This window comes from Sapajus apella, unplaced genomic scaffold (assembly GCF_009761245.1).
Source record: "Sapajus apella isolate SASKATOON/1434 unplaced genomic scaffold, GSC_monkey_1.0 scaffold33, whole genome shotgun sequence".
Lineage (NCBI taxonomy): Eukaryota > Metazoa > Chordata > Mammalia > Primates > Cebidae > Sapajus > Sapajus apella.
In genome coordinates, this window is record NW_022436973.1 from 16915585 (window position 1) to 16929969 (window position 14385).

Here is a 14385-nt window from a genome sequence, read left to right on the forward strand (position 1 = left end):
AGCAGAAAAAGAACATTTTGTTTTCAAATATATCCCACTACTATAATTTATGGTTAATGCTTCTCTAACATTTTATTTAAAAATTTTTTTAAAGTGAAAAAAATTAATATTATATATATTTATACACCATAAGCATATACTATGTGATATATATGAACAGTATACCCATATACTTACCAGGTAGATTCTACAATGAACATTTTACGCTACTAGCTTTTTTGATTATCTAGCCCTTCATTCATCAGTCTACCCATCCATCAGCTTTTTTGAAGCCATTTCATCGTAAATAAGTTGCAGAACTCAGCATACTTCACCTAAACTCTTACACAGCTGGTATTTCAATCTTTCCAGCTGAAAGTTATGACTGTGCAAAAGAAAGGAAGAAAAGAAAGTAAGCCAAGTCTCACTATGCACCTAGTTTCAGAGCCCACGTTGGGGTAAAGATGAGATTCTGGCAAAGGAGAGGGATTTCCTGTGAAAACCAGGGGGAAGAGTATTTGGCAGAATGTTGAGCTTAGCAGCCTGTTAGGAAAGTTCTCTCTCAAAGGTCATGGTGTTGGCGCTATGCTTCTCCTCTTTCCTTCTAATCACCTTGGGAAGAGAAACCCAGTTGGCCAGGGAAAGCAACAGACAGAGTGAAAGAAACCCACCCTAGAAACAGAATGATGGTGAGACAAGACTGGCAGTTGGCCAGACTAAAGAATTGTTTTCTGGAGAGGACATCCTTAGGTGGAAAAGGTAAGACAAGTCTTTTCGGTAAGCCCAGTAAGGGGTTAGAACATTCGTCCTTCTTTTCATTTTTGCTGTCTCTCTCTCCACTCTCTCTCAATTCCTCCACAAATAAAAACCGAGAGGAGAACAGATGGGGTTGGCATATGCCCACTATTCTTCTAACAAAGAAGGAAACATAATGAAAAATAAACAGAGCACCAAGGTTAGCCATTTAGGGCCTAAGCAGAAGACTTTACATTTTGTTAAGGGCTGCTCAGTCCAGCTTACTAGGTAAGGAGAGAAGACAGAGCCACTGTACAGAAGGGTCCCCGAGAATGAAAGCTATGTTCATACCGCAGCACTCCCAGAACACAGCTCAGTAGGACAAGATGCAGACAGCAGTGGCAATGGAGAGGGTCCCTGAGGCAGATGATATTGCCCAAAAATAGCTGCAACATTATCTTCATACAATGTGACTTCAATACTCCTGTCTCTGAGCAGTGAACTCGTAAGTCTCCTCCCTTTGAAACTGGGCAGGTGCCATTTTGCGTTCCATGGTTTCAGGTACCAAAGGTAAATTGCAGTCCAAAAATACGAAATGGAAAATTCCAGAGATAATTCATAAGCTTTAAATTGGGAGCCATTCTGAGGAGTACGATGCAATCTCTCACATCCAGAGTCATCCTTTTGTCTAGCTTATCCCACGCTGTACACTCTGGCTACCCACTTATTAGCCACGAGCAGCTATCTTGATTATCAGAAAAAACACAACATACATAGAATTTGGTACCAAACACAGTTTCAAGCATCTGCTGGGGGTCTTGGGACATAATCCCTGCAGATAAGAGAAGACTACTGTAATACAATGGAAGTGACCATGCATGACTTCCAAGGCCAAGTTATAACGCAATGCTACTTCCACCTGGTCGGCCAGAATAATCACACTGAAGCCCAGGCAGCCTGTCTCCCTGCCCTGAAGCTGCCATGCTATGAAAATGAAGCTACCGATGAAGAGAGACCGCATAGAGAGGACCACATGAGACTGCGTGAAGAGGAAGAGATGCTGAGCCACACCAGCTGCCTGCTCTTCCGGCGTCAGCTCCCACCTGACTACAACTGTACGAGACAGCCGGAGCCAGAAAGGCACAGCTGGGCCCTTCCCTAACTCCTGATTGCAGAAAAAGTGAGAGGTAAAAAGGTGACTGCCGTCGTTTGCAGCCACTATATCTTCAAGTGACTTCTTACATAACAATAAATAACCAGAACAGGTCCTATCATATACACTGTATCATAGTGATATCTCATTTCATGTACTGCAAAATTCAACTCTTTGAGCCTGGTATCAGTCTGGCCACTAACTCTACCTTTTTCATTGTATATTTAACACTCCAGCCCCATGAGTTTACATAAAAGAGCTATACCCAAACTTTTCTAGAATCCTCCCCCAAAACATATTATATACATATAGAGATTTTTTTTTTTCCTATTGAAATACTCTCCCTTTCCTCTTTAAAATTTCTCTACTTTCTACCCTCCATTCAAGGCCCATGATCTTCTAAAAAGTGACGCTTGAAGGGTATCAGTGACATCTGAACTGCCAAACCTAAACGTTTTAATACTAATTCATGTACAACAGGGCACTACATCCAAAAATGGAAGTAGCAATAGCACCTCAAGGACAGATCAGCTCACTCTCTCTGGACGACAGTACTGCCTCATTTCCTCACTGAGTAGTGTTACAAAAGCTGGGAGACTCGGGAGCACGGACAAAGAGTCTTATTCAAAGACAATAAAGCCTTTTGCCAGAGTTCCTCTGCAGTATTCTAAAGTTGCACTGGGCAATATGGTACCATGAGCCAAATGTTGCTTTCAAGCACTGAAGTATGGCTGGCTAGTCTTGAGATTTGTTATAAGTACAAAATATTCAGTAAACAAACAAAAAAAAAAAAGGGGGGGGTAAAACCCCCATAATGTTTACATTGATTAAATGTTGAAATAATTATTTGGATATGCTAAGTGTTAATAAAATTAATTTTATCAGTCATTTTGGACATTCTAGCCTCCAGTTTAGGTTGCTGTAACCTCTTTCTTTTTGCTGTTTTAATGAAGCTACAAGAAAATTTGAAATATTGTATGTTTTATACATGACACTTCCGTTGGGTAGTGCTGGCTGGTCTGGGATATCAGGTGAACAATCATGAAATTTTGTGCTAGACTGAATCGAAGGAACCATCAGGGCTGGGTGCAGTAGCTCATGCCCGTCATACTGGAAACTTGGGAGGCTAAGTTGGAAGGATCACTTGAGGCCAGGAGTTACAAACTAGCCTCATCAACACAGCCAGACCCCAACTCTACAAAAAATTTTTAAAATTAGCCAGGTATGGTGGTGCATACTTGTAGTCCCAGCTTCTTAGGAGGCTGAGGCAGGAGGATCACTTGAGCCCAGGAGTTCCAGGCTGCAATGAGCTATGTCAAGCCACTGCACTTCAGCCCAGGCAACAGAACCAGACCCTGTCACATAACATAACACATAAAATAAAATAATCAATTAAAATAGAAAGTACCCAGGAAACATTATATATTCTCTTAAAAGCTTATGAAAAGAAAATACTTTTAAAGGCAAAGGTGAACTATTAGGAAATAAAGAATGGCTAAAAGAGATGAGAATGAAAAATAATAAAGTTAACATGTGTGATTAGAAATGTTCCTAGCAAGAATAATCTCTAATCATACAATCACACATCCTCACCTCTTCTTTCAGGGCACTGAAATCATTATCCATGATTTTACTAAGGAAAGATTTGAAATGTCAGGTTTTCTATTTCTAAAACTCTAATATAGGTAGAAATTCTACTCCCTGAAAATTAGCTAGGTGTCTCCCAACACTGCAATCACTTTAGGACTTAGCTCTTTGAAGCAGTAGCTCATTACAGGCTCGGAGGAAGAAAAAGAATTCTATGCAGCTTCTATAAGTGCTTAACCTACACCAGGAAATGGCCTAAGGATTAAAAATGTGCCTGCACTGTCTTCAACCATTGTGGAATACAGTGTGGCGATTCCTCAGGGACCTAGAAATAGAAATTCCATTTGACCCAGCAATCCCATTACTGGGTATATATCCAAAGGATTATAAATCGTTCTACTGTAAGGACGAATGTTCATTGCAGCACTGTTTACAATAGCAAAGACCTGGAAACAACCCAAATGCCAATCGATGATAGACTGGACAGGGAAAATGTGGCACATATACACCATGGAATATTATGCAGCCTTCAAAAACGATGAGTTTGTGTCCTTTGTAGGGACATGGATGAACCTGGAAACCATCATTCTCAGCAAACTCACAGAAGAGCAGAAGATCAAACACCGCATATTCTCACTCATAGGCAGGTGTTGAACAATGAGAACACATGGACACAGGGAGGGGAGCACTACACACTGGGGTCAGTTGGGGGGAAATAGGGGAGGGACGGTGGGGGGTGGGGAGTTGGGGAGAGATAGCAAGGGGAGAGATGCCAGATGTAGGTGATGGGGAAGAAGGCAACAAATCACACTGCCACGTGTGTACTTATGCAACAATCTTGCATTTTCTTCACATGTACCCCAAAACCTAAAATGCAATAAAATAAATAAATGGGGGAAAAAATGTGCCTGCAGGAGTGAGGAAGAGAGGAAGACAGTATGTGGCTTGGTAGAGCAGACACTCTAGTGTCCTGCCCAGATAACACTGGGTCCCTTTAATGGTTTGGTGTGCCCTTTCCCAGCTTTTGTGTGCTTTGCTTCTAAGGGATGGTACCAACATTTCTTAAGAAAAACCCTTTTCAACCACCCGAAGCTGTTTGACCTGCAGATAAATAGCGCAGACATGCTTGGAAGTTTACAGCCCTCTCTTACCTGTCCACAGACAGTTGACTGATCAGGAGTGGAAAAGCCTAGCTCCATTGCCTTGAAGTGGAACAGACTCTAGGGAGCAATTATGTTCCAGAGCTCCCAACTGCACCCCACCAACTCTGCCCCCAGGATCAAGCTGGGGCAGGCACATTGCTTGAATCATCCCCTGCTTGGCTTCTTCTTCCCTTTCCCTTCCCTTCCTCCACTCACTAGTTTCTCCTGGGAGCCCTGCCTTGATAAACCACTTGTGCAGAAATCCTCTTCTCAGACTGCTTCTGGAGAGCTCATCTCACGACTCTTGGCATGCATGAATGTGCTCTAAGAAAATGTGAAAGAAACCACAGGTTTTTGTGCTTGCTATTGTTGTACCATGGATAAGAGCTTCTATTACACTCAAGAGTTTGAAATAACTGCAGTATTTACAGGTTAATAAGAGGTATCTTCATTCCTAAAGAGCAGTGCAGCAGCCTTAGGCCATATATCTTAGATCGAGAAAAAATATGGTAATAGCTGGCACAACATATCTATGTCTCCAAGGTACAAGAGAAGACAGGACAACGAGTAAGGCTCTAAAGTAGAGGCAAGAAAGAAAAGTAAACATTGAGTGTGGTGAGCTGCATGCCTAACACTAATGTTCTAAATTCTGTATATAATTAATATATATATTTTTTGAGACGGAGTCTTGCCTGTCACCCAGGCTGGAGGGCAGTGGCGCAATCTCAGCTTACTGCAAACCTCCACCTCCTGGGTTCAAATGATTCTCCTGTCTCAGCCTCTCGAGTAGCTGGGATTACAGGCATGCATCACCACATCTGGCTAACTTTTTTGTATTTTTAGTAAAGACAGGGTTTCAACATGTTGACCAGGCTGGTCTTGAACCCCTGACCTCAGGTAATCTGCCTGACTTGGCCTCCCAAAGTGCTGGGATTACAGGCGTGAGCCACCATGCCCGGCCTATAATTAATATTTAATAAAAACAATTTAAAATAATTTAGAAAGGAAGAAAGCGCCTCCAACATCAGGTAGGTTTTTCAGAAGAATAGTGTATCTTCCAAACTAAAATACCACAGGAGAGAAGTTATCAAGGGTTATTTACTTCCTTTTTCTGAAACTTGAAAGCAGTTTTTGATTGGACTAAACTAAGACATGCCTCTTCAGCAAGATCCAATCTAAAGCTCCCAATACAAAGATCACCCAATGCAAGGGTGAGGATAATCCATCCAAAAACAGTCATTTTGTTCTCTAAATAAATGTTTTCTATTTTAGGAGTTCATTGACCAACACTGTTTTTGTTTGTTTGTTTGTTTGTTTGTTTTTAAGAAAAGCAAAACTGAATGTGACATATAAGCAAGATCCAAAATAGACCTTCTGCCTTTATAAGAATAAAAACATATTCTGAATGTGTTATAAATGGGCCTAAAAAATACATTAAGAACTAACATAGAGTCAGAGCTCCTCACTGTTGGAAGTATGGGGAAATAAAAAAGGCATTTCAAGACAAAATCAGAAATGCTCAGGTTCCAGAGCCTAGATGTTTCCAATTCTGAGTATGGGAAGATATTATAGAAGAATCAGATTTTAGTTTAGTGTTTTAAAAAACAACTCATAATTCAAGATATGTAGCAAGTGAATGATTCTAGAGTAGAGGCCAAATGGTTTTATTTTTAGGAGAGGATGGAGGGACATTTGGAAGGATTCTCTGGGAGAAAGGCAAGACTAACATAAGCAACCAACCACCAGGTGACATCTGGGGCTCCAAGTCTAATCAGGCCCTATTGGGTGAGGACGAGAGTACACAGCCCATGTACTATGTTTCAGCCCCAGGAACTACGGCCATCCAAAGTCTTTGTAAAATTAGATGCATGGCATTTATACTCCTTAATGTAGAGAAATTTATTATTTGAACTTGAAATATTTAACAAAACTTCTGAGCTCTGTTGGGGTTCTTTTTTTTGGACTCTTGAATCAAGTGTTTATTATATTCACTAAGCACATAATTCATCATAGGAACCATTTATAAATACAGCTGATGAAAAATGACCTATTTAAGGATTATACAACTCTTATACAGAGAAAGTGGATAGTCCAGATTAATGTGACGAAGGAGTGAAAAGCAGATATGTATCCACACTGATTTAAAATCCTTAGAGAATTATTCATTCTCCCCCACTCCCCAACTCTGCTTTGCCTACTAAGACATGGTTTATGAGTCATCCTTGGGGAGTAGTAAAAGATAGTGCACTTAACTAAAAATAGGTAGGAACATTCAATAATAAATCTACTTTCTGGATCTCTCTTGTCATCATTAAACACTGATCACTTAGAGAAGTGTCAGGTTGTGTGATTCTTCCTTCCCCTTGCTGAATGGCCAGAAGAAAATCAGCTACAGGCACTGCCAGAAGATAATGAAGTATCTCACATGATATGCAGCACGCTGGAGGAAAAAAAATGCTACCATTAAATGCCAACGACCTGTAGGAACAGATCCTCCAGGAGGACCTATTGGGAGGAACAGTAAAGTTGCTGGTTCATCCCATTGCTACAAAATAAACTCTTGTTGCTGAAGGTAAGAAATGATACATAGTCCAAATGCTTTACTTATAACAGCAATTGAAAAACAGCAATTCAACTAAGGGATTATAAAAGAACAATGTCTCCTGTTCACTAGGATTTTGGCTCTGGAATACAAATATTGGCAAGTTACAGTTTATAATAAAACAAATCGGCCATATAAAGATATTTCCAGTTCCCCTTTTAGTTTTTCTTTAAAGGTTTATAAAATGGACCATTAGGGGAGCACTGGAAGAATTTATTTACATCATCCCCTAGGTAGGCCCCCCCAAAATGGAGGATTTTTGCTGACTATACGCACAGTTGTGATTTTTCACATTGGTGGGAATCTTCTTAAGCAAAATCTGCATAGGACTGAAAACAAGTCGCATACATTTCTCCCCAGAAAGAACTGTAAACAATGATGACTTCAAAAACATCTGATGCTTACTAAATGCAGGCAATACTATCACAAAAAGCAAGTAGAAAATCTGGCAAAGGGTAAAGGGCCCAAGGTTAGTAGTGAAATTAATAAACTTGAACCTAGAAAGTGCTGGGAGATCCTGCTTAATGCTCTGCTACACCAGGGAAGATGATTGTGAATCAGTTATGAGAGGCATTTCAGAAGCAGCATCAGCTGGAATGAAGGGATTCATCTTACAGACTGAAAGTTCTAGAACCCTACAACCAAAGACTCTCCACACAGGCTGTAAAGTACTCACCGGGCAGCTCTGGACTGACTGCAGGTGATGTCCACTTTGTCAAACTCACAGCAGCACTGTCCTCTGTGAAACAGACATAGACAAGAGACAAATCAATGTAAAGGACTTACGTTTTCATGGAGAAAAACAGTCCTTTGCATTTCAAAATCAGAATCTATAATTTAAATTTAAAAACATGTCAGAAAAACAGAAAAAAAGTTAGTGGCATAAGTTGCAAACAAATGACACAGACGCACTGTCATTATATCAGAATTATTACTCCTACACCCAGCCAAGAGTTGATATACTCTTGCTTCAATGCTAATATCCCACTCAGCCTCTTAATCTATTAAAATAATTAAGCAGCAATAGAATAACAAGGCTATCTAAAACCTGCTCAAAGTAAATATAATTATCTTTTCCTGATTAGCAGTAAAATGTCCTTAGATGAACTGTAAATGGGAAAAAAACTCTTTTTATAACAGAATCACGTCTATCTGCAAAGAGAATCACTATTTTTTTGGATGTTTCTTTATCGTTTTTGTTATTAAGTTGTTTATGTTGATCTGGATTTGACATTGGATATCTGGTTTGGCTGAAATCTAGATTTCAGGATCTTTTTAAGGAGGAGTGGGAGAAAGAGTTTCAGGTGGTGTCAGAAGTACACAGAAGTGGCCAGGTGCGGTGGCTCATGCCTATATTCCCAATGCTTTGGGAGGCTGAGGCGAGTGGATCACTTCCCTTGGGAGTGGAGTTCAAGACCAGCCTGGCCAACATGGTAAAACCCCAGCTCTACAAAAAATACAAAAATTAGCCAACCGTGGTGGCACATGCCTGTAATCCCAGCTACTCAGGAGGCAGAGGCACAAGACTCATTTGAATCCAGGAGGCAGAAGTTGGAGGGAGCAGAGATCACACCACTGCACTCCAGCCTGGGCAACAGCGTGAGACTCCATCTCAGGAAAAAAAAAAAAAGAAGGGGCTAGTGCATGAGTGTGTGTGTGCGGGGGAGGAGGGTGTTCATGTGTGTCTCCCTAGGTATTTTGGTCTTTCAAAGAAGAAATATATTTATACCATAATAGGTAAACAATATCCCAAACTCCAGAGTTGTATCAGTGTTAATACAAACAAAAGCTGTTTCATTCAACAAAAGTATCGAGATCATCCAATGGGGAAAGAGAGTCTATTCAACACACGGTGCTAGCACAACTGAATACTCACAGGCAAAAGAATGAAGATAGGCTCCTACCTCACAACACAGACAAAAATTAGCTCAGAATGAATCACAAATGTAAAACTATAAAATTCTTAAAAGTAAATATAACATAGGAGTAAATCTTTGTGATCTTGGATGGCACTGTCTTTGTGACCAGAACAATAGTTTATTAGGTATAACACCGAAAGCATGAAGAACAAAAGAAAAAAAAAAAAGTAAATCGAACTTCTTTAAAAACTTTTGTGCTTCAAAGTACACCATCAAAAAAGTGAAAAGAGAATCCACAGAACAGGAAATCCGATAAGGAACTTTTATCGAGGATGTAAGAACTCTTAGAACTGGACAGGAAAAAGATAACTCAATTTAAAAATGGGCAAATGGCCTGAACAGACATTTCTCAAAAGAAGATATACAAATACATGAAAAGATGCTCAACCATCAGGGAAATATAAATCAAAGCCACAATGAGACACTGCTTTAAAGCCACTAGGAAAGCTATAATCAAAAGACATAATAACAAGTGTTGGCAAGAATTTAGAGAAAATCAGATCTTCATACACTGCTGGTGGAAAATGTAAAATAATGCAGCTGCTTTGGAAAACAGTCTACCAGTTGCTCAAATGGTTAAACATAAAGTAACTGTATTATCTAGTAATTCTACTCCTAGATATACACCCAAGAAAAATAAAAACATATATCCATAAAAAAATTTTATGTAAAATTTCTTAGCAGCATTATTAATAATAGCCCAAGTGTAAACAATCCCAATGTCTATCAACTGACAAACATATTAACAAAATGTGGTAGTATGTTCACATAATAGAATATTATCCAGCAATTCAAAAACGCAACACAAATACACATGGCAATGTGAATTAACTTAAAAAAAAACATTACGCTGGCCAGGCACGGTGACTCACGCCTGTAATCCCAGCACATCTGGAGGCCAAGGCAGGCAGATCACCTACAGTCAGGAGTTCCAGACCAGCCTAGCCAACATGGTAAAACCCTGTCTGCCAGGTGTGGTGGTGCACACTTGTGATCCCAGCTACTCGGGAGGTGGAGGTAGGAGAACCACTTGAGCCTGGGAGGCAGAGTTTGTAGTGAGCCAAGATTGCACCACTGCCCTCCAACAAAGTGAGATTTTGTCTCAAAAAAAAAAAAAAAAATTATGGTAAGGGAAAGAAGCCAAGCATAAAGACCACATATGGTATGTTCCCATATATATGAAATGTTCAGCACAGGCAAATCCACTGGAACAGAAAGCAGACTAGTGGCTCTCTATGGGAGCAGAATGGGATTACTTTTTGGGATAATGAAAATTCAAAGATTAGATTGTGTTGATAGTTACACAATGCTGCGAATATATTAATACTAAAAACCAGTGAATTGCACATTTTGAGTATATTCTACGGTATGTAAATCATACTTCATGAAAGCAGTCTTTAAGAAAAAACGCTACATTTCAGTGAGTTTGCCAGTGAATATCAGTTGTTTTTTTCTAAAAGTGAGAAAACACATTCTTCAAGAGAACACAGTAAGTGGTAAAATTTAAATACTTTAAAAATTCTTATTGTGATTCTTCAGGGGATTCCTTGTGATGCAAAATACCCAATTTTATTTTACCCTGACAAAAGAAAAACATACGTATGGAACTGCCTTCAAGCCATAAGGAAACACCAATATTTTACTGTAAACCACCACTAATCATGCCAGTGTTATTCATAGTCTTATTTCAAAGCAAAGGAGAACTTTTGCCAAGGGTAAAGCTTTTATTTCTCAGAGGAGGAAAAAACCTACATATATTTGAAGGTAACATTGAATTTAGCCTGTTTTAGTGAATCTATATACAGACTGAACATAAGACTAGCATGTGATGTCCTTCCCCAAGATATTCAATATTTAGATTTTGTTTTAAAGTGAAGAATAATTGGGCAAAGTTGAACCAAAACAGATCATTTTAGTCTGACTTAACACTGAACATGGAAATTATTGTTTGGCAAGCAAACAGAATGTTAGAAAGCAGTTGTGTCAGTGAGTTTGTGCAGTGTAACAAAGACTTCAAACTTTTGTAGCTTAAATCAATAACCATTTATTTTGGTGTTCTCAAGTTTGCAAGAGCAGCAAGAAGGCAGGCCCCAAAGTACAAGCACTTTCCAAGCCTCTGATGTGTTGCATTGACTAACATGTCATTTGGAAAAACAAGCCACGTGGTCAAGCCCACATTCAAAAGATAGGGAAATGTGGTCTCACCTCTTGATGGGGGACTGCACATTGCAAAGGCATGAATGTACAGTGGGGAAGACCTGGAGGACATTTTTACAATCAACCACAGTGTTATTTCCCAAAGGGAAACACACTCCCACTAATGGTCCATGAAGAGATATTTTACGGTTTATTACACTTTATTATTAATGATATACATAGTCTCCATGCACCATCTTAAAATACAAATATTTCACAATGGTTCATGGAGAGATAATGTATCATGGACATTAGCACTTACTTTCTATTTATAGAAAATGGAATCATTCTTGTATTAACCATGTAAATAACTATAATTATTTACAGCTACTTATAATAGCAATATTACCACATTACCATCATTATTTATCACAGTTGTATTTTCTTTTTAAGCAAATATATTTAAATGGAAAGGATGAAACATTAAGTGGAAACATAGCTTTGGCCAAATCCATAAAAGTGATTCAGGAATAACCCAAGTATAGAACCCAGTGGGGTAGGATGCGCTTCTCAAAGTTTAACATAAAAATCACCAACATATCTGGTTAAAATGCACATTCTGTTTGAATGTGGATCTGAGGCAGGGCCTGAGACTCAGCACGTCTGAAGCTCAAGCTCTCAGGTGATGCTGACATGACTGGTTCCAGTGCATACCGAGTATCAAGCACAGAGGTGCAAGGCAAAGGCCTGGCAGTCAGAAGAGCTGAGCACCACCATTTACCAGCTTTGCAGTTTCCAGCCACTGTCTTCACCTCTCTGAAACCAGCTCCTATCTGTAAAACGTAGATGGTATAAGGACTTATCTCACAAGTCAGGGTCAGAGTGAGACAAGACGAGAGGCGCAAGGTACCCAAGCAACACAGAAGGGATCACTGCCTGCTTCATTCTGTCATAGCTAATGACTTCCATAAGAGCCCTCACATATATTGCAGGTAAAAAAAGAAATGAGATTAGTCAGGTGTGGTAGTGTGTGCCAGTAATCCCAGCTACTCAGGAGGCTGAGACAGGAGAATCGTTTGAATCCAGGAGGCAGAGTTTGCAGTGAGCCAAGATCACACCACTGTATTCCAGCCTGGGCAACAGAGGAGACCATGTCTCAAAAAAAAAAAAAAAGAAAAGAAAAGAAAGAAAAAGAAAATGGGTGGGCCAAAAGAACACTGTATTAACCCAAATCATACCATGCCTGGACATTAAAAGTAACCAAATCTTAGAAACAAGTTTTGCCAATGCAATCATATTTCATATGTTCATTTAAGGTATTAATATGCTTATGTTTCCTCAGGTTCACTCTACAATATTTATTGAGCACCTACTGTGTGCCAGATGCTGTTCGCAGTTTGAGTACATGGCAGTGAAAAAAACAGACAAAACTCCTAGAACTCGTGGCACTCATACCCTCCATTTCTCTGAGTCTTTGGAACTGCCCCCATATATTAATTCTCTAGGCTGAATTCACAGAGAGGCTACTCATGGGCCTGATCTGGCCACATATATGTTTATATGCAACCATAGTGATCTTTTAAAGTTTGAGCTGGTTATTAATACTGAAAAAATGAGAGATTACACATAAATATCCAGACTCCTACCTTCTCTTGGAAATTTGGATGATTCCACAACAGAATGCTGCAGACAACTCAGCCACAGCTGAAAGGCATCTGTCCCCTCAGAGAAAGCTTGGGTTTTCCAGGTCCCCACGGCCCCCACCCTCCAGAGCATTTCCACCCAGCCAACTCCTTCACCTGTGTTCTCTTCTCACCAACCCAAATGAGTGATCCCTAAATGTGGCCTTGTAGGCCACATGTATAAGCATGGAAGGAGGGGAATTCCAACTTCCTATTCTCTATTTTTTTCTTTGCCATCATGCAGTAAACACCAAGAAAGCAAGCTATTTTAGCCATTCATTTGCCCCCTCCCCCATGTCTAAAACTGCCAGTTTGAGAAAGCATCTAAACTCTGCCCAGAAAACTTACAGCTCCGCTATCTGTCATTTACTGTGGCTAACCGGTTCTACCATGCAAAACAGGCTCTTTAGAGGTCATTACGAGTTACTTTATGGGTGTTATTTTTTTCTCTAAATAATGGTAATGGCTCTGCAATTGCCAACCTACATTCTTTTGCCTGGTTTCCTTCATGTATTAGTTTTCTATAGCTGCATAACAAACTGCCACAAACCTAGTGACTTGATGCAATGCACATTTATTAGCTCATAGTTCTGTAGGTCAGGAGTCCAGGTGTAGTTGCTGGGTTTTCTGTTTAACAACTTACAAGGCTAAAATCAAGGTGTCGGCTAGCCTTCATCCTTTCTGGAGGCTCAGAGAAATAATCTACTTACAAGTTTGCTCAGGCTATTGGCTGGGGGCTGCTCTCAGCACCTAGATGCCGTCCACACTCCTTGTCACATGGCCCCCAACATCTTTAAAGCCAGTCATGGAGAATCTCCCCTTACAGAATCTTTCTTCTGAATCTGTCTCTCCACCCCCTTTTAGGGTCCACTGAGGACAAGCTTTTAGTCTTAAAAACAGTGGCATGTAACATAACCTAATCACAGGAGTGGCATCCCATCATAGTCACAGTCCTGGGGATCATACAGGATATGTAAACCAAGGGGCAGTAGTCTTGGGGCCACCTTAGAATTCTGCCTGTTACACCTAACTTAGCATGCATCTGTCATCTATGTAACTCAGGCTTGAATCTGCAGTGACGTCACAAGAAAAGCTAACTGACCAGCAGAGAGGCTAAATAAAACCAGTCAGTACATTTTTAACAATTCTTCCAAATGTTATTGGGCTTCTGTTATCTAACGTAAAGAATATCTGTACTCTAACAAATTCTAAATCTATAAGAGATGCTTCTCTTCTTTAAACTAAACCTTATGAAACTAGATGTCTAGGAAACTGACATTCTTTAAAAGAAGCAGCAAACACACACTCAGTACCTAGAAGGACCAAAAATTTGGGTTTTGTTTGTTTGTTTTGTTTTGTTAGGACAGAGTATCCAAATAATAACATGGGCCAAAATGTTTTAATTAAATTAGGTTATATTTTATACATGGTATCTACCAATTTAAACCAC

The 14385-nt window shown here is 39.8% G+C and overlaps 1 protein-coding gene across 9 annotated transcripts in view; it reads right to left on the reverse strand.

Annotated features, from left to right (window-relative positions):
• The window catches only part of PLCB4 (phospholipase C beta 4), a 393998-nt gene that overhangs the window by 240420 nt on the left and 139193 nt on the right, over nucleotides 1–14385 (reverse strand). For all 9 annotated transcript variants that reach the window (XM_032295442.1, XM_032295438.1, XM_032295434.1 and 6 more), the window contains one exon: nucleotides 7875–7937. The gene's annotated coding sequence lies outside the window, so the exon portion shown is untranslated. The remainder of the gene's footprint in view (nucleotides 1–7874; nucleotides 7938–14385) is intronic.